This window comes from Bos taurus, chromosome 1 (genome assembly GCF_002263795.3).
Source record: "Bos taurus isolate L1 Dominette 01449 registration number 42190680 breed Hereford chromosome 1, ARS-UCD2.0, whole genome shotgun sequence".
In the NCBI taxonomy this organism is placed as follows: domain Eukaryota; kingdom Metazoa; phylum Chordata; class Mammalia; order Artiodactyla; family Bovidae; genus Bos; species Bos taurus.
Window position 1 is genome coordinate 64601425 of NC_037328.1, and position 26616 is coordinate 64628040.

Genomic DNA, 26616 nt, shown 5'->3' on the forward strand with positions numbered 1-26616 from the left:
TTCATTTAATAATAAATAAGAAGCATGAGTTTCATTTAATGATGAATATTATTATTAATATCATTATTATTTCATTAATAATGATTTATTCATGAGCTGCAAAGAAGAGTCTTTCAAGATGGTTATGAGCTGATTTTTTTTTTCTCCTTTTCATTCAAAACAGAGCTCAGTGTCAGGAAAGACTATCTTTAAAAGAATTACTGAACCAAACAGAGCACCCACCAAATGAATGTGGTACAGGTCAGGGGTTCTGCCCTCAGGGGGATTACGATCAGGCACAGGTATCATATTCTGCAGTATAATTCATAAATGAGTTCCAAGACTCGAGAAGATAGATACTGGGGCTCCAACTGATACTGTGAGCAGGACCTGTGGGGCTCACGGGCACAAAAGCCTTTCTGTGTCCTCCACTTACTGATTACAGGAAATAGGCTTCATTCTTTCACATTCATGCATTGGAGAAGGAACTGGCAGCCCACTCCAGTGTTCTTGCCTGGAGAATCCCAGGGACAGAGGAGCCTTGTTGGCTGCTGTCTATGGGGTCGCACAGAGTCGGACATGACTGAAGTGACTTAGCAGCAGCAACAGCCTCCATGACCTTCCCTGAGTTCCAAGGGCAAGTTCAAACATGCTAGGTAGGGAAGGGAGGGAATACAGAGACAGAGGAGGAACAGTCAAGAAATAGTAGTGCAATCTCAGGACAAGATTCTGGTTCCCCCTCAAGAGATATACATAACAATATCTATCAGCTGTTTTGCGGATACACAAACTTCACCAGGTGGGAGAAGCTAATGGCATGCTGCCCACAAATACATAGACCCCAGAAGACACAGAAGCCTGATTGGTGCTGACTCTCATTACCTCCCACCAACCAATCAGAAGAATAGCCGCAAGCTGATCACACCCTCTTTGAACCATTGTAATAAAACTCTTCACTACCCCCTCCATATAGAGACACATGGCATTTGAGGGGCCCACTGTGGCCCCCTTTGCCTGGCAGAGTAATAAAGCTATTCTTTTCTACTTCACCCCAAACTCTGTCTGCAAGATTTAAATTGGTGTTGGGGTACAGAAGCCAGATTCAGCTTCACAAGTATGATTGATGATGGTGCCTTGGAGCAATTATAGGGTCTGAAACAGCTGAAGCTCAAGTTTAGTGACTCCCCTAAGTCATTTCTAGGAAGGGAATATTCTTGGCACTGCTTCCACTTATGAAAAATGGAACCACGTTAAAAGAGAAGGTTCCTATTCTTAGTCTTCTTGGGTCCTTCTCTACTATCTCCATCCAAGGACAAAAAGGGAGAGGGTCCCCCCAAGACTGCCCCATGAGGACAAGAGCTGCACCTCCATATTCCCTGCCCTGGCTGCCCCCTTTTCCAGGGGCCTCCTTGAGCACACCCCAGGGGAATCCTAAGAGATTTTGAGAAGGATACCTGTCTGGTTGATAAACATCTATTTCCCTCAGGCTCAACCTGAATTTATACCATTAATGAAAGTTTTTACTTGGGGAATTTTACTGAGGATTATAGCCTCCTGAAAGACAGCTTCTCAAATAGCACTGGGAAGCTACTCTGATGAGGTAAAGGATGAGCCGGGATATAATGGAGTTCGAGGTTGGAAAACAAACACATGGTCAAACATCAAAAGATTACTGTGAATCACAAAGAACAGACATCTTATGTTAATGATGTTAGTGCTTTTCTGTGTACAGGAAGATGCAAGAGTCTGGACTCACTGAAATTATTCCTTAGATACGCATCGTAAGTATGGAGGGCCAGTGTCCGAAGCACAGGATGCTCCCTATTTTCTCCTCCCTGAACTCCCCTCAGGAGCACTGTTGCAGTGGCTAATGGCTTGATCCTTGTAGACCTGGGAGGGCGGCCAACATTCCCTGTCTGCACATGACTCCTTTAGTTGACTCTCTCTGTTCTTTTTTTAAATACAAATACTCCACCTTAAATTGGTCACCCTATATCTGGAAGAGGATGACTTACCTGCTGCTCTTGAAAGCACCATTGATCGCTATGAAAAGTGTAAAATACTGCCAAGGATTCACAATGTAAGACATTGTAAACAGGGAGAGAAAAGGTGAGACTGATCTAATTCAGAAAGAAATGTACTTTGTGAGCCACAAATAAGGTGAAATGACTATGCTTTATGATCTCTTCTTTGCTTTCCTACAAACAGGAAACTACAAAGAGGCCAAGAAGATTACTGAGGTGGTGCAGTGGTAAAGAATCTGCCCGCCAGTGCATGGACTCAAGAGACACAGGTTTAATCCAGGGTTGGGAAGATCCCCTGGAGAAGGAAACGGCAACCCCCTCCAATATTCTTGCCTGGAGAATCCCACGGACAGGGGATCATATGTCCATGGGGTCCCAAAGAGTCAGGCACAACCGACGGAGCATAAGCACAATTCCTCAGAGGGAGGTAAAACATGAAGTGGATTCACACTAAGGGAACTCCCTATGCTTATCAGCTCTACTTTTCTCTTGCCAGTGGCTTAAGGGTTTCACTCTTCTTCAGATTAGCTCAGTTCAGTTCAGTTGCTCAGTCGTGTCCGACTCTTTGTGACCCCATGAACCGCCAGGCCTCCCTGTCAATCACCAACTCCTGGAGTTCACCCAAACCCATGTCCATTGAGTCGGTGTTCTGGCTGCTGCAAAAGAGTAGAACGGAGGCCGAGGACTCACATTTCTCCTACTTCTCAGCTGTGCTTGAGGCTGACTATCTGGGAGCATCAGTGTGCTCTTCTTAATAATTAGAGTGTACTCTCTGGGTGTTTCTTAGTTTAGAGCTGTGCCTAAAGTAAAAATTGCCCTTACAGACTCCAGAAGCCAGGCGGTCCTGCCACCTTTCTTCCGTCTTTTGATCACACAAGAGATCCAGAGGAGAAGGAATCCAGAAGATCCCTGCGGAAACCTGAGAGCAGTTTCTCTACTTTTATGACCACTGAGTGGCTCTCAGTTTCTGCTCCTCCTGTAAATAATCTGCTGTTTTTATGAGAGAGATAAGGCCAGGACCGTGTGAGCCAGGAAGGATTGAGAGAGGAAAGCCATGTTTTTTACCCGTGACTCAAGCTTCTGGCAAGCTGCCTTAGCTAAGCTGTGTGCATGCCAAGTCGCTTCAGTCGTGTCCGACACTGTGACTATGGATTGTCGCCCACCAGGCTCCTCTGTCCATGGGATTTTCCAGGCATGAATCCTGGAGTGGGTTGCCATGCCTTCCTCCAGGGATCTTCCCGACCCAGGGATTGAACCCATTTCTCCCATCTTCCTGCGTTGCAGGCAGATTCTTTACTGCTGAGCCACCAGGAAGCCTCTACCTAAGCTGAGATTTTTTTTCCTGACCCTGGAAATGCCTGTCTTTACAAAAAGGCCTAGTTTTTTTTCTTCTAAGACTTGGGTATTTTTAGAGAAGCTTTAGTTTCACAGCAAAATTCAGAGGAAGGTACAGAGATTTCCCATATACTCTCTGTTCTCAACATTCACAGGCCACCCCCCCCCCCCATTATCAATAACCCTCACCAAAATGGGACATTTGTTACAATCAATGAACTTACATTGACATATCATAATTATCCGAAATCCAGAGTTTACTATAGAGCTCACTCTTGGAGTTGTACATTCTTTGGGTTTGGACAAATGTATAATGACATGTATCTAACATTACAGTATCTTATAAGAATATTTTCCCTACCCTTAAAGATCTTCTGTGCTCCCAGAAAGACCTACTTAGAATCTCACAAATTAAGCTGCCTGGGATGAGTTCTTAACCATCTTCAGCTTTCCAACCCCTATAGCTGTGTTCAGGATCTTTAGGTTATAGCTTCTCAGGGCACTGGAGGCACCACCAGGCCAGCCCGTACTCCCCAGGGCACACCAGAGAGGCTGCATCCCCTGGGACCCAAATCCAGTATTTCACTAGGTCCTTCCTACCCAAGTCCACCTCCCAACCATGTAATTCCACATTTCCCAGTCTTAACAGAATCCCCTGTGGACAATCAGGACTTGACAGAAAGAAAAGAGCCCCCTGCTCGGGGGTACTGGTCACCACCCCTGCTGCAGACCTTTCACAGTGGGCTGTGCGAGCTGCTCTATTTTCTGCACTTGGCTGGGAAGAGCAAAGCAAGCAAGCACTTGAGAAATGCTGACCCCTAGGAAACCCTGGACTCAAATCCTCCTTATCCCTTGGGAGGGGCAAAATGAGTGGAAGAGAAGAAACCAACTTAACTAAAGACCGAACAAAAACTGTACTTAGATATTCTTGCTATTCTCATCAGGAGGGCTGGATTAAGACCTGAGTTCAAAATAAAAACAATTTAAATCAGGAAATAGTGTAAGGAAGCCCCAATCTTCACACAGTTCTCTCCCCCACCTGTCTAACCAGTTCTGCTCCCCTTTCTCTCCGCTTCCCCCGTTCCTTTCTCTTCGTGGCCAGCACCCTGCTTACTGTTGTCTGAAGCATGTATCTAGCTCACTCCCCACATCTCCATAAAGCATCCTTAAAAACAAAGCAAGTGAAAGAAACATATCCTGTGACACTCAGCACTTCAGGCTCTCATCTCCTCTTTTCCCTTGAGAGCTAGAACAGCCATCAGCAGCTGGTGCTGGGAACCTGAGGCTCAGGCTGAGGAGTAAGGGGCTGCTGGGAGGGCCTGGTGGAAGGAAGAACCCTGAGAACCTCTCCCAATGGTCCATGCTGCCTGCTCCTGGTCAGCTGGCTGTCCTTAGGCCAGAGCCACAGGTTACACTCCTGTGAGCTGTGCTCAGACCCCTCATTTCACCATCTTTCCCTCTCCCTTATGCTTGCCTCTCTCTTACACAAACATGAAGTGTCAAGTCAAGTAACACTGTCAGGCAAGGTAGCTTCAGACAAAGGAAGAAGTGTTTGAGACCTAAGTTCAAATTAGCTTTACCTCAGGGTCTAAAATGCAGAGCCCTTCAGATACACGAAATTTGCTCAGAACTGATTAGACAAAGCAGAAGCTAGCAACATTCCTCCCCTTCTCCTGTTTTACAGTGAAGACATCTGAGGAAAAGTGGGGGGCACATAATGGAGAGTAAATACGGTAATCTGGTCATTTGCAAGTTCAAGCGCTGGACTTGGGACTTAGGAGTGCCAGATGGAGGCCATTACAGCCTACCTCTGGCCTGGACTGAAATGTGGTTGAGAGACAAGATTGGCTCAGATCCTGGGAAATAATAACCTGTGACTATAGTACAGGGAAGAGGAAGCGCTGTCCTGACTGCAGCAGGAGCTGTAGCCGTAGCCTCCTATCCGAGTGTTCACTCCTGAGGAAAGCAAAAGATCAAGCTAATGCTCCAGTCTTTAACAAGGCAACCACTTCAGGGATATTGATGTTCTGATTGATCCTTTATTCCTGATTGTTCAAAGTGGACCTCAAAGGGGAAGAAAGTAGACCTCAAAGGAGAAGTTGGAGCAGAGAAGTCACTACCTAACAGGTATGGTTTTTCCTCTCTCTTTTGCTGGTGGCGAATCACCCCCAGTTCCATGTGAAAGATGCGTGGGAACACAAATGTATCTCGTTTGAGGTCAGCAGTCACAACGGGGTGTGTATGTATTGGCCTTGCTGTTCTCCACATTTCCAGAATGAAAAAAAGCCATGAAGGCAATCACTTAATATTGTCTCATTAATGATGCTTCCTTATCCCTCACTTGCCGCCTAGAGAAATAATCACAGTGGAAGCCTCTCATGTACCACCATGAGTCATACATACAATCAGCCCCTTCTCTGTTATACAGTTGGAGTCTCCTGACCCAGAAAATACGAATGTCGGGGACTGTGAGCGCTGGAGCTACAGGAGCCGGGAGAGCCCCAGCCCTGGTTCCTCGCAGCCTGCTGAGTTAGCGCTGGCAGACCTTGGAACCAAGGCTGAGACAAAGCAGCATGACCGTCACAGGGCCTCACACCCTCAGAGAGGGTCCCTCGAAGGCCAGCCCCACCCTGAGTAGCCCTGGGGCAAAGCTGGGTTTGGACCAGTGAGTTTGCTGTCTCTCGTGCCAGGAAAGGCACCTTGCCCCACAGAACGGAGCCTCTCCTCCATGTGCTCAATGCCATCAAGCCCTCTTAACCCCACCTCACAGTCCAGCCTGGCTGAGCCTATGGCCAGAGACTCTGCTTTAAGGCAACTCCACATCTAGGGAGGTTCAGGAGTCACCTCTGAGGCCACCAAATCTTGACTCTGTTGGCAAGCACTATCCTCCGCATTGCCATCCCATGGATAGTTGTGCAACTCTGATGCTGGGAAGGGTGACGGTCACCACCAAGATGGTCATGGTCAATGGATTATCTCCACTGGGATGGGTGTTTGGTCTCTAATGATATGGCCAAAGCCTAAAATATTCAAAGCAAGGCCCCAGAGGCTACTGCTTATTTAATTAGTTGGTTAATAAGAAAGATTATTTTTATAAAAATATTCAAATGCATTTTAAAATATTTAAATGAATTTAAATATTTATTTAAAATACATTTTAGTTACATAATAAACTTAGTCTAAACAAAGAATTGGCAGACTGTGGCTCACAGGTGAAATGTGAGCCAGGTTTTCATAAATAAAGTTTAATGAGAACACAGCCGTGCTCATTCATTATGTGGCATTAGCTATAGCTGATTTTGCCCTATAACAGCGGAACTGAGTAGTTACAAAACAGCTGATGTAGCCACCAAAGCCTGGAGTATTAACTGCCTGGCCTTTTACAGAAAAAGTTTGCCAATTCCTAGTCTCAAAGTATTAACTTGTCTCTCAATTATTATGGAATAAACCTAATAGACAACCACAAAACTGCCTAAGCCATGGTTAGTAATAGCTTGTAAAAATTACAAATGCAATAAGTGATACACACTTCTTGTGAAATGAAAAAGTCTTATAGATGACTTTTTATAGCTAAATTCTCTGTTAGCCATCCTGCTGGTGCAGATCCCCTGTTCCTCCAAAAGTAACTGATCAGTTTCGTGTGCTTACTGCTGGATGGTCTCCTTTGCATTCACACATACATATATGTCCTAACATGCTTATATGCATTGTCTTACTATTCGCCTTGATATTCCACGCAAATTTTCCCTTCCCATATTCCATGTGGAGACTTTCTGCATCTACGGAAATTTTAACTGCTACACACTATTGCAGAATACAATTCTTTCATTCAGCCATTTCCTTTTTGATAAATATTGTAGCTTAGCTCTTTCCAAGTTTTCACTCTTACCAACAACACTACAGTGACTTTTCCTGTTTCCATCTTCTCATGCCCACCTTCAGGTGTTTCCCTAGAGGAGCTACTGAGAAGCTGAATTCCTCCATCATAGAATACATGCACTTAAATTTTTACGACTGTCAGATGGCCTGCCACAGTGCCTGTACCATTTTATATTCCCTCCAGCTGAGAACAACAGCTACTATTCCTCCACACCCTGATGCTTGCTACTTATTAAGCATTTGATTACTTTTCCAATTGGATGTATGAGAACAGTAGCCCATTTAAAAAATATTTAAATTTCCCTGATTACTAATATATTAGTTTGCCAGACTGGCAAGTACCACAGACTAGATGGCTTACACTAAAGAAATTTATTTTCTCACATAAAGGGCAGAAAGTGCAAGATTAAGGTGTCAGCAGGTTTGGTTTCTCCTGAACCTTCTTTCCTTGGCTCACTGATGGCGCCTTCCTCTGTGAGTCCATCCCCGGTGTCTCCGTGTCCACGTTCCTCTTCTTACAAGGAGACTCATCATATTGTGTTAGGGCTCACCCTAACAACCAGACTTGAGCTTAATCCACTGTCTAAAGATTCTGTGATTCATGGGGTCGCAAAGAGTTGGACACGACTGAGCGACTGAACTGAACTGAACGGAAAGATTCTGTCTCCAAATACAGTCTGAGGTCCTCAGAGACACAACCTATAACAACCAGCGAGGCTGGGCATTTTCTAAAAAAATAATTCTTCACCATTCTATTTCCCTCTTAATTGTCTGTTCTTTAGCTCATTTTATACTGGTCTATCTTTTCCCACTCATTTGTAGGAGTCTAATATTTATTCTTGATGACAACCCTTTGATATATACACAGTACTCTAAAACTGTCACTTGTGTTTTTAACTTTGCATCAGGTTTTTAGTCAACAGAAGTATTTACTAATATAGTTTTTGCTATTATTATTTTGATGTAGGTCTTTTTATTGATTTTCTCCTTTATGGACTATGCTCTTTACTTCTTATATAAGAAAGCCTTTTCAACAGCCAAAATTATATCAATATTTGGCCACATTTTTATCATTTAAAAAGTAGGTTTTCAGTCTACCTGGAACTTATTTCTATTAATTATTTCAATTGCATTTATTGAAAAGTCTGTCTTTATTCATTTGAAATGTAAACCTCTGTCACATACTAAGTTCTTTATTTTACATGTCTATCCTTGGATTCTATATTATTTTGTATTTATTTCCCATTCTTGAGCCAATTGTTTCTAATTGATTTTTTCCCACTAAAATCTGTTTTGTTTAGCTATTTTGTGATATTTCATCTTGTCACCTCACTGAATTCTCTTAATTGTTGTAAAAGTTGATCTGCTGATTCCTTTAGAATTTCTTGGTAGACTTATTAAACATATGTAACAAGAGTTTTGTTCTTTCTAATTTTTACACAGTGGTTTTTTTTTTTTTTTTCCTGGTCTTGCCTTCATGGCCTTCTGGCACAGTGCTAAATTAGAGCCATGACAGAGGACAGTCACAGGGCTGATGTGTACAGTTGTATATGTTGTACACTGCACAATTCTAGGAATACCATTCACACTTAGGTGTCTTAATTATTTTTGTCATGTTCCTGATTTTAATTCATTGTTATTTCATACTGTGAACTCATATGTCTTGGAGACGTCTCTGAAGGATTCTTTGGGGCTGGGGTTGTGCCCTGGTCACAACCTGGGAATAACACAGGAGTGTGTGTGGGACTCTTTCTTGCACACTGGGGCCTTTTGATCTGAAGAGGGTTGGGAAGAATTGTCTGCCACCTGATACCCGCTCATGTACCTGCCATACCTCCTGAGCGTCTGTGAAACATCAAAATAACAAACTGAATACCCAACTGATAGTTAAGATGAGGAGACACAGCTAAACCTTTCATGTAATATATGAAACAATTCTCCCAGGTCTCTATGCATTCCAAACAAAGAGCCAAACTATAAAACTACAGGCAATAAGAGCACTTCACATGCATGTTTAAGAGACAGGCAGTTAAATCAGAGGTCAGTGTACCTTGTTAAATATTGGAAGAGGGTAGAGGTGTACTTTTGACTTGGGCTGATCCAAGTCAAGGAATGAACCTTCTGACCTCTTTGATAACTGTGTCCCAGGAAGCACAAAGGCCAAATTTCATTTATGGCCAAAGATAGCAGCCAGCCTCTCGTAGTTAAATTCATACAAGGTGATTTTTTTCTGTTTCCTCTGGGTGTCTGTCCCCTGCCAGGGCCAAGGAGGAGGAGTCTTTTGTTCAGAGTATTTGATTGATTTGAAAAAAATTTGTAAATATATGATCTCATTTTATCCGCATGAGTTTTGTGACAAAAATTTAACTTTCCATATTGTATCTATTTGCACTATAGAAATAATCAGAAAACAGAGGAAAGAAGAGGCCTATTGCTTACTACCTTTGTGACCTTGGACACCCTTCAAAGCCCCAATTTCCTCGTTTGTTAAAAACATAATACAACCTGCCCTGCCCTGCTCAACTGGGGATAAGCCCTGCTCTGCCCACCTCAGCATCTCCACGTGAGATGATTTTGAAATCGTTTGGTAAACAAAAAAACCTGTGTAATGTGAGTTGGTAAGTTTACCAAACATTTCCCTTCATTGAACAAATCAAGGTTTTTTAAGTTTCACTGTTGACTTCTTAGAAATTCAATTCTTATGTAATTTCCTTTAACCTGCTTTTTTTCCCTCTTTACCCTCTGGGCACACACACACACACGCACACACACACACGTGTGTGTGCGTGTGTGTATGTGTGCACGCGCAGATATATACATATTATAAAATATACATGTTACATATACAGAAATAAGACGTATATACACAAAAAATAATCCTGCTGTTTCTGAGACTTTATATACCTAAGGACATGATTTTTCTACCATTTTCCCTTTCATTTAGACTACGGCTTCAACTCCAAAATGCTCACTCTTTCTTTCCCATAATCTCAGTAACCAGGTTTCAAAGCTTTTCAGTTCGACTCATTTCAAGATTAAATGTATATGTAACTCCTCCCCACATCCTTTTCCTGGGAAGGGTCTGTCTTACCCCAAAATGTATATTGACTTTAAACAATTCATGACGCCAGTCATTTGCATGTATTTGCCCATCTCCTCTATTTCCCAGAAGGCCAAAGATGTTTTCATTATCTTACCCTCTGCCCATTACTCCATCATGTTCTCCATCACATCCTTTTTGTGTCCTGCTGATTTTCTGTCTGGCTGCTTGACTCTGTAGGTCTTTGCTGCTCAGTGTGGGTGCAAACCAGCAGCTCCAGAGAGCAGTCAGAAAGGCAGGACGGGCTCAGGCCCACCCTGATCCAGGGATTGGAATTTGCATTTTAACAAGCTCCTCAGGTGATCTGTATTCCTGGAAAGCTGGAGAACCCGCATCCTAGATGAGAAGCAGGTGCAGGGCTAGCTTAAGCAGTGGGGCTTCTGAGGCAGCCCTGGAGAGAAGGGGCACAACAACTTTAATGCCTCCCAGAGGCTAAAACATGGTTTAAAAACTAAGGCCATCCAGGGTCAAATGCAGCTTAACTGACCTGGGTACCTTTTTATCCCTCACTGTAAAGCTTTTAACCACGGTTGGTATTTTGCTTTTGGCTGCTTCTCTGCTTCATAGCTGTGGCCTCCTCACAGCCCTTCCTGGCTGTCCACCTTCTCTGTGTGCCTGAGATCTGTGGGCACCCATGCTGGTCCAATATCTTGGCTTTTCTCTCTCTTCTTTGAAATAGAGTATAATCACTTTTAAAAACATATATTTATTTGGCTCTGTCAGGTCTTATTTGCAGCCTGTGGGATCTTTAGTTGCAGGAAGCAAACTCTCAGTTGCAGCACATGGGATCTAGTTCCCTGACCAGGGATCAAACCAGGGCCCCTGCACTGGGAGAGTGAAGTCTTAGCCACTGACCAGAGGAGATGCTTGGCTTCTCTTTTCACATTCTCTAAATATTTGATCAACAGCTGTTTAGTGACAGGTGATTTTTTAAAACTGTGTACAATATACTTAGTATTCACCTACCATCTTAACATTCAAGTCTGTGGTTTGGTAATGTTCACTTCAGTTCAGTTCAGTTGGTCAGTAGTGTCCAACTCTTTGCGACCCCATGAATTGCAGCATGCCAGGCCTCCCTGTCCATCACCGACTCCCAGAGTTCACCCAAACTCGTGTGCATCGAGTCAGTGATGCCATCCAGTCATCTCATCCTCTGTCGTCCCCTTCTCCTCCTGCCTCCAATCCCTCCCAGCATCAGGGTCTTTTCCAATGAGTCAACTCTTCGCATGAGGTGGCCAAAGTACTGGAGTTTCAGCTTTAGCATCATTTCCTCCAAAGAACACCCAGGGCTGATCTCCTTCAGAATGGACTGGCTGGATCTCTTTGCAGTCCAAGTGACTCTCAAGAGTCTTCTCCAACACCACAGTTCAAAAGCATCAATTCTTTGGTGCTCAGCTTTCTTCACAGTCCAACTCTCACATCCATACATGACCACAGGAAAAACCATAGCCTTGACTAGATGGACCTTTGTTGGCAAAGTAATGTCTCTGCTTTTAAATATGCTATCTAGGTTGGTCATAACTTTCCTTCCAAGGAGTAAGCGTCTTTTAATTTCATGGCTGCAGTCACCATCTGCAGTGATTCTGGAGCCCCCCAAAATAAAGTCTGACACTGTTTCCCCATCTATTTCCCATGAAGTGATGGGACCAGATGCCATGATCTTAGTTTTCTGAGTGTTGAGTTTTAAGCCAACATTTTCACTCTCCTCTCACTTTCATCAAGAGGCTTTTTAGTTCCTCTTCACTTTCTGCCATAACGGTGGTGTTATCTGCATATCTGAGGTTATTGATATTTCTCCCAGCAATCTTGATTCCAGCTTGTGCTTCTTCCAGCCCAGCGTTTCTCATGATGTTAGGTGTATTTATATTATGCAATCATTCTCCAGAATGTTTTCATCCTATAAAACTGAAATTCTATACTCACTAAACAACAACTTGCCTTTCCCTTCTTCCCACAGCCCCTGGCAACCACCATCCTACTTACTTTAACTTTATTGAAAAAATAATTGCAATATAATTGTGTGAGTTTAAAGTGTACAACGTGACGATTTGATGTACATTTACACTGTAGAGTGATTATCAAGATCAAGATAATTAACACATCTGACCCCTCACAAAGTGAACAAAGTTAACTCCTGTGTGTGTGGTAAGAATGCTTAAGACATGCTCTCAGCCACTTTCAAATAATACAGTGTTACTAACTGCAGGCACCATGCTGCACGCTGCCACCATTCCACTCCTGTTTCTATGAGTTTGATTACCCTAGGTACATCATATAAGTCAAATCATACAATATTTGTCCTTTTGACTGGCTTATTTCACTTAGCATAATGTTCTTAAGTTTCATTCATGCTGTAATATGTGTCAGAATTACCTTCCTTTTCAAGACTGAAAATATTTCATTATGTATATATCATATTTTATTTATCCATTTATCTGTTGATGGATATTTTGGTTGCTTCTGCCTGTTGACTGTTGTGAATAATGCTCTTGTGAACAAGGGTGTGCAAATATCTCAAGACCCTGCTTTCAACCCAGAAGTAGAATTGCTCGATCTTTGGCAATCCTATTTGTAATTTTCTGAGGAATCTCCATACTGTTTTCCATAGTACCTGCACCATTTTGTATTCCCACTAGCAATACACAAGAGTTCTAATTTCTCCACATCCTTGCCATCACTTGTTATTCTGTTTTTGTGATTGCAGCCATCCTGTCTGTAAGATAGGATGTAAGATGAGGTCTCATTGTGATTCTGATTTCCCTAGTGATTAGCAACATGAGCATCTTTTCACATGTCTGTGGACATGCACTTCACAGTCAAAATATGTCATTTACTCTGCACAATTTTCGACCCAGATGACTTCTTGAAAAGTAAAATGTTTAGATAATAAAGTAGTCCACTCATTCCATGCAAACAACCCTCCAGCACACACGACTCCGTTTCTGATCCCATACGCCTACAGGTGGTCGGGTGAGGTGGCCCTGTGTATAGGCACAGGAGTGCTCCTGATCGCTCCACAGACACTAGTCAGCACTGTTAAGGAGGCTTTTTTAAAATGGGTTTGTTTTTTTTTTCGTGGTAGAAGTCACATAATATAAAACACACTATTTGAACCATATTTAACTGTGCAGCTCAGGGTCACTAAGGACATTCTTGTGCACTCTCACCGTCACCCACCTCTTGACTTTTCACCTTCCTAAACTGAAGCTCTCTCCTCATTAAACATTAACTCTGCATTCCCACTCCCCGCCTCCCAGCCCCTGGCATCTACCAATGTCCTTTCTGATTCTATGAATTTGACTATTCTAGGTACCTTGTGTAAGTGGAATCAATATTTATCTGCACCTAATGTCTGTTGGAATTCATCTTTAAGGTTAACTTAATATATGTTTTAAATCTGCACCTCAGGGTGAGGACTACCTCGGTAGGAAAGAAAACAATTTATGGCTTACCTCATTACTGATCTATTCCAACAACATTCTAGTATTCTTGGAATCTGGTGGACCCCTAGGCAACAGCCCAGACATCAGGCCCTTTAACTTGGCCTCATCTGTGTTTCTGACATTCAGATTCACCTGGAAAGGATCTGAACAGGTCAATAGATCCAGTGCACTGGAGAGAGCAATTACACCATCCCCCACAGGCCCAGGAAGCTGATGGACTGCTGGCAGGCACCTGGACCTGGTCCAACCAGCAGCCCCTGTGAGGGCAGTGTGGGTGGGACAGGCCTACCTAGCTTCATCCTCCTCCAGCAGGCTCAGACTGGCGAGTTTGAGTCTCTTTCACAAGGACAGAGATGGGAGGCTTTGAACATGTGAACGTAACACCGTTTAAGCCTTCATGTAACTGTGTCACAAACACTGGCATTTTATCTGACACGTCCTGTCTTTTTCTAATGTGAGGAGTAGCACTTTTTTCTAACAAAAGCTTTCTTTGATCTTATGCATTTCAAAATCCCAGATCTCACTGTAACTCCCACTTGCTGCCAACCCATTCTTCTCCGGTGGAAGCCCACTCCTCCCACCTCAAAATTGCTAGAAGAAAGTGTGCATGCTAAGTCACTTTAGTTGTGTCCAATTCTTTGCGACCCCATGGACTGTAGCCCGCCAGGCTCCTCTCTCCGTGGGGTTCTCCAGGAAAGAATACTGGAATGAGTCGCCATGCCATCCTACAGGGAATCTTCCTGACTCAGGGATTGAACCTGCGTCTCAGGTTCTCTATCACTAGCACCACCTACGAAGCCTGCCAGAAGGAAGCGTGCCACTCAAGCAAGAAGAAGGGTTAACGTGTAGCAGGAAAGCAGGCCAGGCAGTCCCTCCCTCTCTGATGCCTGATCCACAGAAGGGGCCTCTCTGAGACGCTTTGTTTTGACACTTTTGTCAAGGTGTTCAGGCCTGACAACAGCATCAAAATGGAACACAGGGAGACTGGGAAGTCAAGGCTTCATTGGTCTGAGGTATAAGCTCCCCTGGAGACTGCAACAGGCTATGTGGCTTAGTTTTATAGGGTGTATATGTATGTGTGTGTGTTTTATACATATATATGTGTAGTTTTACAGGTTTTATATATATATATATAATACATATACACATGTAGTTTTATAGGTACAACAGAACCAGAGCAGAGGTGGATTTTAGCTAATGAGGCTTAGGTTTCTGGGCCCTCATTCACATGTACTCTTCCTCACATCATATGCTTTTGTAACATTTTCAAAAGTAAGACGTTAGTCACAGTTGTTTTGGGTGATTTCTACTCACCGTCACACTTTCCCTGAAGTTGAGTGGGGATGGAATGGCCCTGGGCATGTCCGGGGCAGGCTAAGGGCAATGGTCTGGGAACACATGCAGCATGGGCACGTGGCTGCAGTTGTGGATGCAGAGCCGGGTGCTGCTAGCTGCCCAGCCTGGATGCCGCTCCAGGAAGCCCCTCCGCCGGCTCGCCCACCGTCCCGACAGGCCTGCCTGTTGCCACATCACTGCGCCCCGTGGCGTCCAGCACAGGCTAAAGGAGGGGACAGAGGTCTGAAATGGGTGAAGGCAGAGCTTAACTGATGGAGAATCCCTCCAAATATAAAACTTCCATGAAAAACATCTTGACAGAGGTTTTCTTGACAACAATCCTTGACTTAGTTGTGAAGATGAAACTTTTCTCTATTATCATAATAAAAAGCAAATTTTGATCACCAGTGCTAGAGGAATGATCTTTCTACTCTTTACATTTAAAATGACATTACAAAATCATTGTTCTTACAGTTCTGGATGTTCTAAGTCCAAAATCAGTGCCACTGAGCTAAAATCAAGGTGTCGCCAGACTGTTCCCTTCAGGAGGGTCTCCCTTGTCTTTTCTAGATGCCACACACACTCTTGGTCTCTTCTTCCATCTTCAAAGCTGGCAGCACTGACCTCTTTTCCATCATCACATCTCTTTCTTTGAATAAACCCAAAAAAATATTTTGAGGACTCAGGTGATTAGACAGAGCCCACCTGGGTAATTCCCCATCTCAAGGGCTGTACCCTCAATCACAGCTGCAGAGACCCTTGTGCCATGTAAGGAAGCATATTTACGTGTTCCAGGGATCAGGACACAGATGTCTTTGGGTCATTATTCTGTATCCCACAAGGAGACAATCAAAGATACCATAAAGGAGTGTCAGACAATTAATTAAAATGTTACGCTATCTTTCCAGATTTCATGATGTTTGCTACTATCCTTTTTAATATTTGTAATTTATTGTGATTTCTCTTCTCATTCTTTCTCACAAATACACATTTTCTTGATACCTAACTACACATCTGCAACTCTGCATTATGTTTTTTTTTAATTTAATTTTATTTAACTTTACAATATTGTATTGGTTTTGCCATATATCAAAATGAATCCGCCACAGGTATACATGTATTCCCCATCCTGAACCCTCCTCCCTCCTCCCTCCCCATACCATCCCTCTGGGTCATCCTAGTGCACCAGCCCCAAGCATCCAGTATCGTGCATAGAACCTGGACTGGCGACTCGTTTCATATATGATATTATACATATTTCAATGCCATTCTCCCAAATCATCCCACCATCTCCCTCTCCCACAGAGTCCAAAAGACTGTTCTATACATCAGTATCTCTTTTGCTGTCTCGTAGGCAATGGCAAGCCACTCCAGTACTCTTGCCTAGAAAATCCCATGGATGGAGGAGCCTGGTAGGCTCCTCCATGGGGTTGCTATGAGTCGGACGCGACTGAGTGACTTCACTTTCACTTTTCACTTTCATGCATTGGAGAAGGAAATGGCAACCCACTCCAGTGTTCTTGCCTGGAGAATCCCAGGGACGGCAGAGCGTGGTGGACTGCTGTCTATGGGGTTGCACAGAGTCGGACATGACTGAAGCAACTTAGCAGCAGCAGCAGCAGCATACAGGGTTATTGTTACCATCTTTCTAAATTCCATATATATGCGTTAGTATACTGTATTGGTGTTTTTCTTTCTGGCTTACTTCACTCTGTATAATAGGTTCCAGTTTCTTCAAACTCATTAGAACTGATTCAAATGTATTCTTTTTAATGGCTGAGTAATACTCCATTGTGTATATGTACCACAGCTTTCTTATCCATTCATCTGCTGATGGACATCTAGGTTGCTTCCATGTTCTGGCTATTACAAACAGTGCTGCAATGAACATTGGGGTACACGTGTCTCTTTCCCTTCTGGTTTCCTCAGTGTGTATGCCCAGCAGTGGGATTGCTGGATCATAAGGCAGTTCTATTTCCAGTTTTTTAAGGAATCTCCACACTGTTCTCCATAGTGGCTGTACTAGTCTGCATTCCCACCAACAGTGTAAGAGGGTTCCCTTATCTCCACACCCTCTCCAGCATTTATTGCTTGTAGACTTTTGGATCGCAGCCATTCTGACTGGCGTGAAATGGTACCTCATAGTGGTTTTGATTTGCATTTCTCTGATAATGAGTGATGTTGAGCATCTTTTCATGTTTGTTAGCCATCTGTATGTCTTCTTTGGAGAAATGGCTATTTAGTTCTTTGGCCCATTTTTTGATTGGGTCATTTATTTTTCTGGAATTGAGCTGTAGGAGTTGCTTGTATATTTTTGAGATTAGTTGTTTGTCTGTTGCTTCATTTGCTATTATTTTATCCCATTCTGAAGGCTGTCTTTTCACCTTGCTTATAGTTTCCCTCATTGTGTGAAAGCTTTTAAGTTTAATTAGGTCCCATTTGTTTATTTTTGCTTTTACTTCCAATATTCTGGGAGGTGGGTCATAGAGGATCCTGCTGTGATGTATGTCAGAGAGTGTTTTGCCTATGTTCTCCTCTAGGAGTTTTACAGTTTTTGGTCTTACGTTTAGATCTTTAATCCATTTTGAGTTTATTTTTGTGTATGGTGTTAGAAAGTGTTCTAGTTTCATTCTTTTACAAGTGGTTGACCAGTTTTCCCAGCACCACTTGTTAAAGAGATTGTCTTTAATCCATTGTATATTCTTGCCTCCTTTGTCAAAGATAAGGTGTCCTTATGTGCGTGGATTTATCTCTGGGCTTTCTATTTTGTTCCATTGATCTATATTTCTGTCTTTGTGCCAGTACCATACTGTCTTGATGACTGTGGCTTTGTAGTAGAGCCTGAAGTCAGGCAGGTTGATTCCTCCAGTTCCATTCTTCTTTCTCAAGATAGCTTTGGCTATTCGAGGTTTTTTGTATTTCCATACAAATTGTGAAATTATTTGTTCTAGCTCTGTGAAGAATACTGTTGGTAGCTTGATAGGGATTGCATTGAATCTATAAATTGCTTTGGGTAGTATACTCATTTTCACTATATTGATTCTTCCAATCCATGAACATGGTATATTTCTCCATCTATTAGTGTCCTCTTTGATTTCTTTCACCAGTGTTTTATAGTTTTCTATATATAGGTCTTTAGTTTCTTTATATTTTATTCTTTTCGTTGCAACGGTGAATGGAATTGTTTCCTTAATTTCTCTTTCTATTTTCTCATTATTAGTGTATAGGAATGCAAGGGATTTCTGTATGTTGATTTTATACCCTGCAACTTTACTATATTCATTGATTAGTTCTAATAATTTTCTGGTGAAGTCTTTAGGGTTTTCTACGTAGAGGATCATGACATCTGCAAACAGTGAGAGTTTTACTTCTTATTTTCCAATTTGGATTCCTTTTATTTCTTTTTCTGCTCTGATTGCTGTGGCCAAAACTTCCAAAACTATGTTGAATAGTAATGGTGAAAGTGGGCACCCTTAAACCTGACAAAGATGCCACAAAAAAAGAAAACTACAGGCCAATATCACTGATGAACATAGATGCAAAAATCCTTAACAAAATTCTAGCAATCAGAATCCAACAACACATTAAAAAGATCATATACCATGACCAAGTGGGCTTTATCCCAGGAATGCAAGGACTTTTCAATATCTGCAAATCAATCAATGTAATACACCACATTAACAAATTGAAAAATAAAAACCATACGATTATCTCAATAGATGCAGAGAAAGCCTTTGACAAAATTCAACATCCATTTATGATAAAAACTCTCCAGAAAGCAGGAATAGAAGGAACATACCTCAACATAATAAAAGCTATATATGACAAACCCACAGCAAACATTATCCTCAATGGTGAAAAATTGAATGCATTCTGTTTTATAAAGAAAATTCCCACAATTGTATAAGCCTCAGACCCCACATAAGCTGATTCATGGCACCTCTACTCACCCACTGACTTAAATTAAAACTTGATGAAATCTCTCCCATGGCCAGCTGGAGAGAGTCTGCAGCTGGCCAGGGTGGGTGACCCGTGGGCTCACGGGCCAGCAGGAAGGCCAGGGAGTGCCAACTGGGGCAGACCAGTGTCTCAGAGTGACCCGCTTTCCATCTGTGCCCTGGAGAGTCACCTCCCGAAGCAGATGCAGCATGTGGACACTCCCCAAGACAGGGGTCCCCAGCCTCCAGGATCTAATACCTGATGCTCTGCGGTGGAGCTGATACAGTAATAATAGAAACCAAGTGCACAATGAATGTGATGCACTCGAATCACCCTGAAACCATCCCCTCCACCTCACTCCCCACCCCTGGTCCTTGGAAAAACTGTCTTCCACGAAAACGAACCCTGGAAAGGTTGGGAACCGCTGCCTTAAGGGTTGCCCAGAATGACAGATAGGGTCTGGGGGTGAGGAGAGGGTGGGCCAGGCACAGAGGGACTCACGGGCCTCTGAACTGCTACCCTGGGAACAGCATAAATCTCCAGCTTGGCAAATGTTAGGATTCTCCTGGGTTCAGAGTTAGCTATTTCTCCCTTGTTATGGCTAAAACTCTGCAGTTGGTGTGATTTTCTCTCTGGGGTTCTTTTTGGGGCTCAGCATGAACCAGCGGCCCCTATGCCTTTCTCGAGCTCCCTTATGAAATGCACCCATTACTGGCAGGTTCTCTTCCACTGTCATTCATCTGCCCTCTTCATCTCCTAATCTGCCTCCACTCCTCCACTGGAGACATGCTCACGGCCGGGACCCTTGCTCTGGCTTCAGTTTCTTTCACTCCACTCTTGACTCTTTCCAAATCACAGCTCCCCATTCTCACTTCCTCGGTGATTATCTTTGTGTCTCTCAAGCACATTCCAACACCCTGATGAGGGCTCCTCTCCCACTCTAGTTAGGATTCCTCCTTCTTGTACATCTCTGCTAAACGTCAAAACCCTGGACCTCCTACTGGGCATCTTTCTTGCTCATCAAGATGACCAAGGCCCACATCAATACCTTATTTCTGGCCTGCTGGCCCAAATATAGCCACAGCACTGCTCACATCGTCTCCATGTGACTCCAGAGTCACTAGGTAATGGCTTCCCACCTTCCTCCTCGGCCCCAGGCAAAGCCTTCCAGCAGCTTCTGGTCCTTCTCTTTCACACGTTCCTTCTGCGGCTGAGGAGCACTCATGTCATGGTTTTCTCTAATGTCTTCTAATCTGGAGTCATGATCAGCCACCTATCCTGTATCACTGGCCATCTCAGATCATTTTAACATTGGAGCTGGGGGGTGCTGCATCTCACAGCTTAACCCAGAGGATCAGGAAATCCCAGGTCCTGAAGCAGAGTCTCAATCAGCTAATTTCAGAACCTGAAATTTCCGGGTGCTCTCACAGCACCAGGCTCCCTTTGTGAGCCTCCTGTAACCCATCGTTCTTCTCTGTTGGTCCCAGTTCACCCTGGATTCCACCCAGTTCCCATCCTCCAGGCTGCTTCTGCTGTCCTCTCCTTGCTCCCCTGTCACCTGCAAGCCCTGTGCTGCTCCCCTCGTTCCCCACTCCAGGGATCCTGGCTCCTTCTACAACAGAAACAACTCATGTGTTCTTTAGAATGTCCCCCTTTATCCCCTGGTCTCTGGACACACCACTCTCCTACCTTTCTCCCCAAGTTCAAATCTGTCTCCCTGAATAGCCTGCTCTCCACTCTGGGGGTCCCTCTGGGCTGGCTTCTGAGTGATATGCATCTCCACAGATCCTCCTTCATTCTCTCCCTGCTGGATCAGCCTGTGGATAGACACAGGTCAGCTGGTAACATCCCCAGAACAGCACGGTCTCCTGTTCCTTTTCCTTCTTGCCAAAGGCCATGTAGACCTTTTCCATTTTATTTATGGGGCTCCTGAGCACCAGAGAAGTGAGCTGAGTAGAGAAAGTGAGTCAAAGGTCAGTGGCAGGGGCTAGGCCATCTTGACAATGAAAGAGGGACAGTACTTGCCACATCTCGTGCCCCAGGGAGCAAAATCCAAAGTCCTCTGACCTTCAGATGGTGGGACAGCTGGGTCCTATTTGCTTACACTCAGTCATCCCCGTGTGTACACCCATGTATGTCATTCCCTTCTTCCTAATTTAACAGTGACCTGCAGACCTCAGCAAATGAAGCAACTGTATTCTTTACGTCAGCCTGGTCAGGCCATGCTCCACGCTCAGAGGACTGAGCCTTCAGCAATCTCAACAATTTCCTAGGCAGCACACTGGGGAACCAGCCTGAATGCGCAGACCACACCAAAGCTCTCCAAAGATCCCTCCCTGAAGCTGGTTTTTCTAAGGGCTTAATTAAGACCCTGGCGGGTGAGAAAAAAAGGAAAAGGCTCTAATATATACAATGACAAAAATATTAATACAAAGGCTGAGAACCAATGAGTCCACATCAACCCCGGAAAAAATGCAGGTGCTTTTAGTGGTATGGCCATCTGCTCACATGAACCTCTGCTTAGAAAGAGAAGGATCTGGGATACAGATGGAGCTTCCCTGGAACTGGTCAAGAGACAGTGGGTGGACACATGCTCCTCTGACCGTGAGAGGGAGGACCCGCAGCTCTCCAGAGGGTGCGGGACCAGAAGCCTCTGGATGTGGTTGGAGCGGCAGCAAAGTTTTTGGTCCCTTTCTAATCAGCTTTGAGATGGCAAGACCTGAGCATCTCAGGGAATCGCCTTCTGCCCAAGAACAGAGAGCTACCTCAAAGGGATTCCATGACATGGAGGACCTGCCTAGGAACAAGTCTGCACAGAAAGTGGGTTTAACAAATGGCTCACCTGTTCAGACACACACCTTGAGAAGGATGCAGCAGGATGCTGATTTAAGAACACAGGCTCTGGAGTCAGGCTGACCTGAGTTCAAATTCTGGCTCCACCTCCTTCTAGCTAAGCAATGTCAACTCATCACTCATGCTAAGAGTGGGTGAGGATGTGTGCACCCAGGGCAGCAAGCCCTAGTCATGTATAATTTATTAATTTATTCAATCAGTTATTGATGGCTTTTCCTTGCTGAGAATTTAATTTATCCCTTCTTTGGTATATTCAGCCTAAATACTGCATTTTACAATTAATTATTTTTGCAAAGACCTCACTAAAGGAATGTTTTACTTTCAGGGAATACAAGAGTTGATCATTTCAATCCTCTGCTAGAGTTCACACGTTCACAGGCAGCAAGGAGCAGGTGCGAACCTCAGAGTAAATACAGCTAGACTGGATGGAGGCTGCATAGATAACTGGTCTTATTAAACTCACATGAAAGAGCGATGTGGCTGGCACATGCCGTCACCTAGCCGCTGTCATTTTCCTGTCCACGCAGTGTCATTCTATAAGGAGGACTGATGTGAGAGTGGAACAGGAACAAGTTGGGGGTGTCAGCTGGCACCCTGTTCACCCCAGTTCAGACTTCCATCTAACAAAGCTCCAGGCGACCTGCTTCCACAATCTCTTGCCAAATGACAAACCTCCCCCAAATTTACCAATCAAACCAACCACCATTTTACTTTCTATCGTGCTGCTGTGGTTTGGCGGGGCTCTGCTGGGAGTTCTTCCACTCTACATGACACAGGTGGATGCTAAGCCGGGCTGGGACATCTGAGACTGCTCACTCACATGCCCAGAGCCTGATGGGGACAGCTGGCAGGAGGGGTGGGGACAGCTCGCAGGCGGGGCAATGGGCCTCCGTCATCCGGGCCATCCCAGATGGTCATCCCCTTCATGTGGACTCAGTGCATGGCTTCAGGGTAGACAAACTTTCTCACATGGTGGTTAAGGCTCTCCAAAGGGCAAAAGCAGAAACAGCCAGACCTTCCTATGACTTAGGCCCAGAACTGGCACTGTGTCACTTCCACTATTCTTATTGGTTTAAGCAAGTCACAGACAATCCCTGGTTCATCCTGAGAGGGACTATACCAGGGTATGAAAGTGAGAGGTGTGTTTTATTGGGGACCGTCTTTGGAGAAAACACCTGTTACAGGTGCCCTAAACGGGGCTTTATAACAATATGAGAGAATGAACTACAGAATGTACTAGATCTGCTTATTTAACTTGGGCCAAACAAAGCAAAAGTCACACCAAAAGTTCTATGGAGGGAGATCCTGGTGTTAATTCTAACGTCACCTCATTAGGGAGTTGGGGAATGCATTGATCAGACACAGATTAAGTGTATCTCTCTCTTCTGTCCTTTTGGAAACAGTTCTTTCATCCCCCTGATGTGCCTCTACTGAGCTTCTGTTGTGGCACATGCATTGTGGCATAATTGTCACACCCCTTCTTAGGAAGGGCACTTACACCAGTGGCCGAGGGACTGCCACCTGTCTCCTACTCCAAAGTTGCTGATTTATGTGCAGAATACCTGCCACTGTCTCGCAGCCCCAAGTTCTGCTATGCCTAATGGCTCCTGAATGACGCTGAAAACCTCCTCCAATATCTTACTTATAAAATTTTCCCTTCCTGTAAAGCTCTTTGATTTGGGAACATTTTTGCATCTGTGGAGCAGTTAGAGTGTTTCATAGCAGACCCTGGAGTTCTGCCAAAAGAGTGACTTTCAGCTTCTGGAGAATCTGAAGAAAGACCAACATAACAGAGTATCTGGTGTGTGCAAGATGCTCAACACATGTTTGCTGTTGTGATAACTGTTATGATGAATAAATCTTTTGCAAAGGACCTAGAGTTATCTTTTGCAAAGGACCTAGAACACTGAGTTTCAATAATTCTTAGTAATGATTTTAGTATCTTTCTGCCTCATCCCTTTAAAAAATTATGGATGTTTATGTGTTTATCGAGGTATAACTGACATAAGTTTACACTAGTTTCAGATGTAGAATGTAATAATTCTGTACTTGTACATATTGTGAAATTATCACCACAGTCAGTGCAGTTAATATCCATCACCATCCCTAATTCTCTAGCACTAATCCTGAACCTTAGGTAGCCCCAGGTATCTGTTGAAACCATTTGTCTCTTTTAATGAGAATGTTTAATATACATTAAACCCCCTGAAAAACACGGGGGCTAGGGGCACTGATGTGCACAGTCAAAAATCCGTTTATAACTTTTGACTCCCCCACAACTGCATTACTGAGTCTGCTGTTGACCAGAAGATTTACCAATAACAACAGTTGATTAACACATGTTTTGTATGTTATATGTATCAGTCTTACAATAAAGTATCTCACAATAATGTAGACTAAAGAAAAGAAAATGTTATTAATAAAATCATAAGAGAAAATAAATTTATAGCACTGTATTGTATGGATACTGTAAGTTTCCATCATCTGCTTACAAGATGAATTATTGATCAGTACCTACATCATTATGATATAGATGTTATACATATTACTAACAGTAGATTAAAAATGAAAAGATAATGTGAAAAAGAAATTCATATTATTTATAGGTATAATGATTCATGCATTGATAAGAAAGAAACAGCAATACAACTGCTTTATGGTTGTCTAATGCAAGTGAAAGGGTTGTTTCACAGAGCCTGGACTATACACTAAATGAATCATCATTTGGTTTTTATGGCAAACACATTATTGAAAACACTGTGACATTAAAAAAAGTACCTATGATGACAGGATACACAATTGTTTCAATTACAAGAGAGGCATATTGTATGGGAATGTAAACAAAGTTATAAAACAGTGAGAAAACTAACACATTACTGATTTTATATTAAATACCTCTCATCTTATGCCTATGTAAGGAAGACTAATATCTATGCATGTTTTATGCATTCAGGAGATACCTTTAATTTTTTCAATATTTCTAAGCTATGTGGTTCATCTTAAGAGTTTTTCAAATTGCCACACATCTCCAAAAATTTTTCCGATACATTTACTGAAAAAAATCTCCATACAAGTGGACCAGCCAATTCAAACTTGTGCTGTTCAAGAATCAACAGCATTTACATTTAATTATCAATATATTTGCTCTTTCCATCATGCTATTTCAGTTTCTCTTCTCTCTATGGTTGAACTTTTCTTTATTCCTCCATTTTTTCCCTTTCTACGAGCTTTTAAGCTGTGCATTCTATTTCCAGACTTTTAGAAGTTGCCTAGAAATCTTATGCAGGAGATGCAGGTTCAGTCCCTGGGTTGGGAAGATCCCCTGGAGAAAGGAATGGCTACGTGCTCCAGCATTCTTGCTTGGAGAATTCCACGGACAGAGGAGCCTGGTGGGCTACAGTCTATGGAGTCGCAAAGAGTTGGACATGATCGAGCGACTAAAAAGCTTCAGAAATCTTAACCGGCACACTTTACTAATTAAAATCTGATTTATTATCTTTCTCCTCCCTCAACAATATTGAACCTTAAAAAACTTTCATTGTGATCATCCATCTTCTGACTTACCTGCTTTTGCATATTTTAGTTGTGTTTTGCTTTTCTTTTTAACTCCCAAGCATTTTTATAATTGGTTTTTATAGCTGTTTGTTCAGATTTTATGGTCAATTTTTATTCATTTTACAAATCTGATTGGTCAGTTGTTTCACAGGCTTTTTCTCTTTCTTTGATTGTCAGCCTCTTCTACTATTTATTTAAACATTCTTTGCTTGATAATTCAGGCATCTTTGCAGGTCTAATCCTGCTGTAAGTGTTTTCCCTGTCTCCTGCTCATAGTGCCATGTTAGCTTTTTATTCATGATTATGAGTTTTTGCTCATATTCCTTGAAAATTACTTGTGTGATTCTTGTGTCTAGGTGGAAGGTGAGTTCCTCTACAGGGTGGGGTGAGGGGTGGGGAGGATTATTTCTGCTTCTGTGGATGTCTAGGAGCACTAACAACCTACAGTGAAATTCTTTGTGGATTTTCTGGACATGCAAAGTATATACATTTTTTCCTGCAAGCCTGTATGAGGTCAGAATTATAATTCAAAAAATCAGAAAAAATTTCCACATACCTGGTCAGTTCAAGTTTCCAGTCAGTCTATTTTATTTGCAGTTTTCTGAAGGGTCAGGGTCATGGAACAGATTCATTTCTAATTCATTCTTATATGTGAAATGGTCAGCTGTCATCTGTTACACTGTTAAAAACAGAAATTTGTGTGTTGAAATGTTGTGTGGTGGCCTAGAGAGTCTTTGGGGAAGAACAGTGGATAGGACAGTTTCCAGTGTCTGCCCACCCTCCTCTATGCCTACTCCCAGGTAGAATACCCTCCAGGTGAAAATTGGGGAGGACATCTAGAGTACAGCTTTATGAATGGGTTCGAGTTCTTTACTCATTTACCCCTCAGCTTGACAGGGGCCTGGGTATTCTCTCTCTGCATTGTGAGCCTGGCTCCTCTCTCTCTCCTCATCTGCTTATTTACTCAATTGAAAACAGGTTTTCTGCTCAGCCTTTCCAGTTCTCTCTGGGAATTTGGGCCACAATGTACCCAAGGGGCCAGCTCTTTGGGTCTCCTCAGTTCCAGAGCAAGTGTTCTGTCCCATGGACTGCCCCGCGTTCAGGTCTGTGACCAGCTCATGGCCTCCTAATCTGAGACTATCCAAGTATTCATTCTTTGGTCCAACCCAGAGCC

At 43.2% G+C, this 26616-nt stretch overlaps 1 protein-coding gene across 3 annotated transcripts in view; it reads left to right on the plus strand.

The window, feature by feature from the left end:
• Window positions 1-5189: 5189 nt before the first annotated feature.
• NR1I2 (nuclear receptor subfamily 1 group I member 2) overlaps window positions 5190-26616 on the plus strand; it is a 32861-nt gene continuing 11434 nt past the window's right edge. For 2 of the 3 annotated variants that reach the window (XM_015471019.3, XM_015471018.3), the window contains exon 1: window positions 5190-5465. The gene's annotated coding sequence lies outside the window, so the exon portion shown is untranslated. 3 annotated transcript variants of the gene reach the window in all.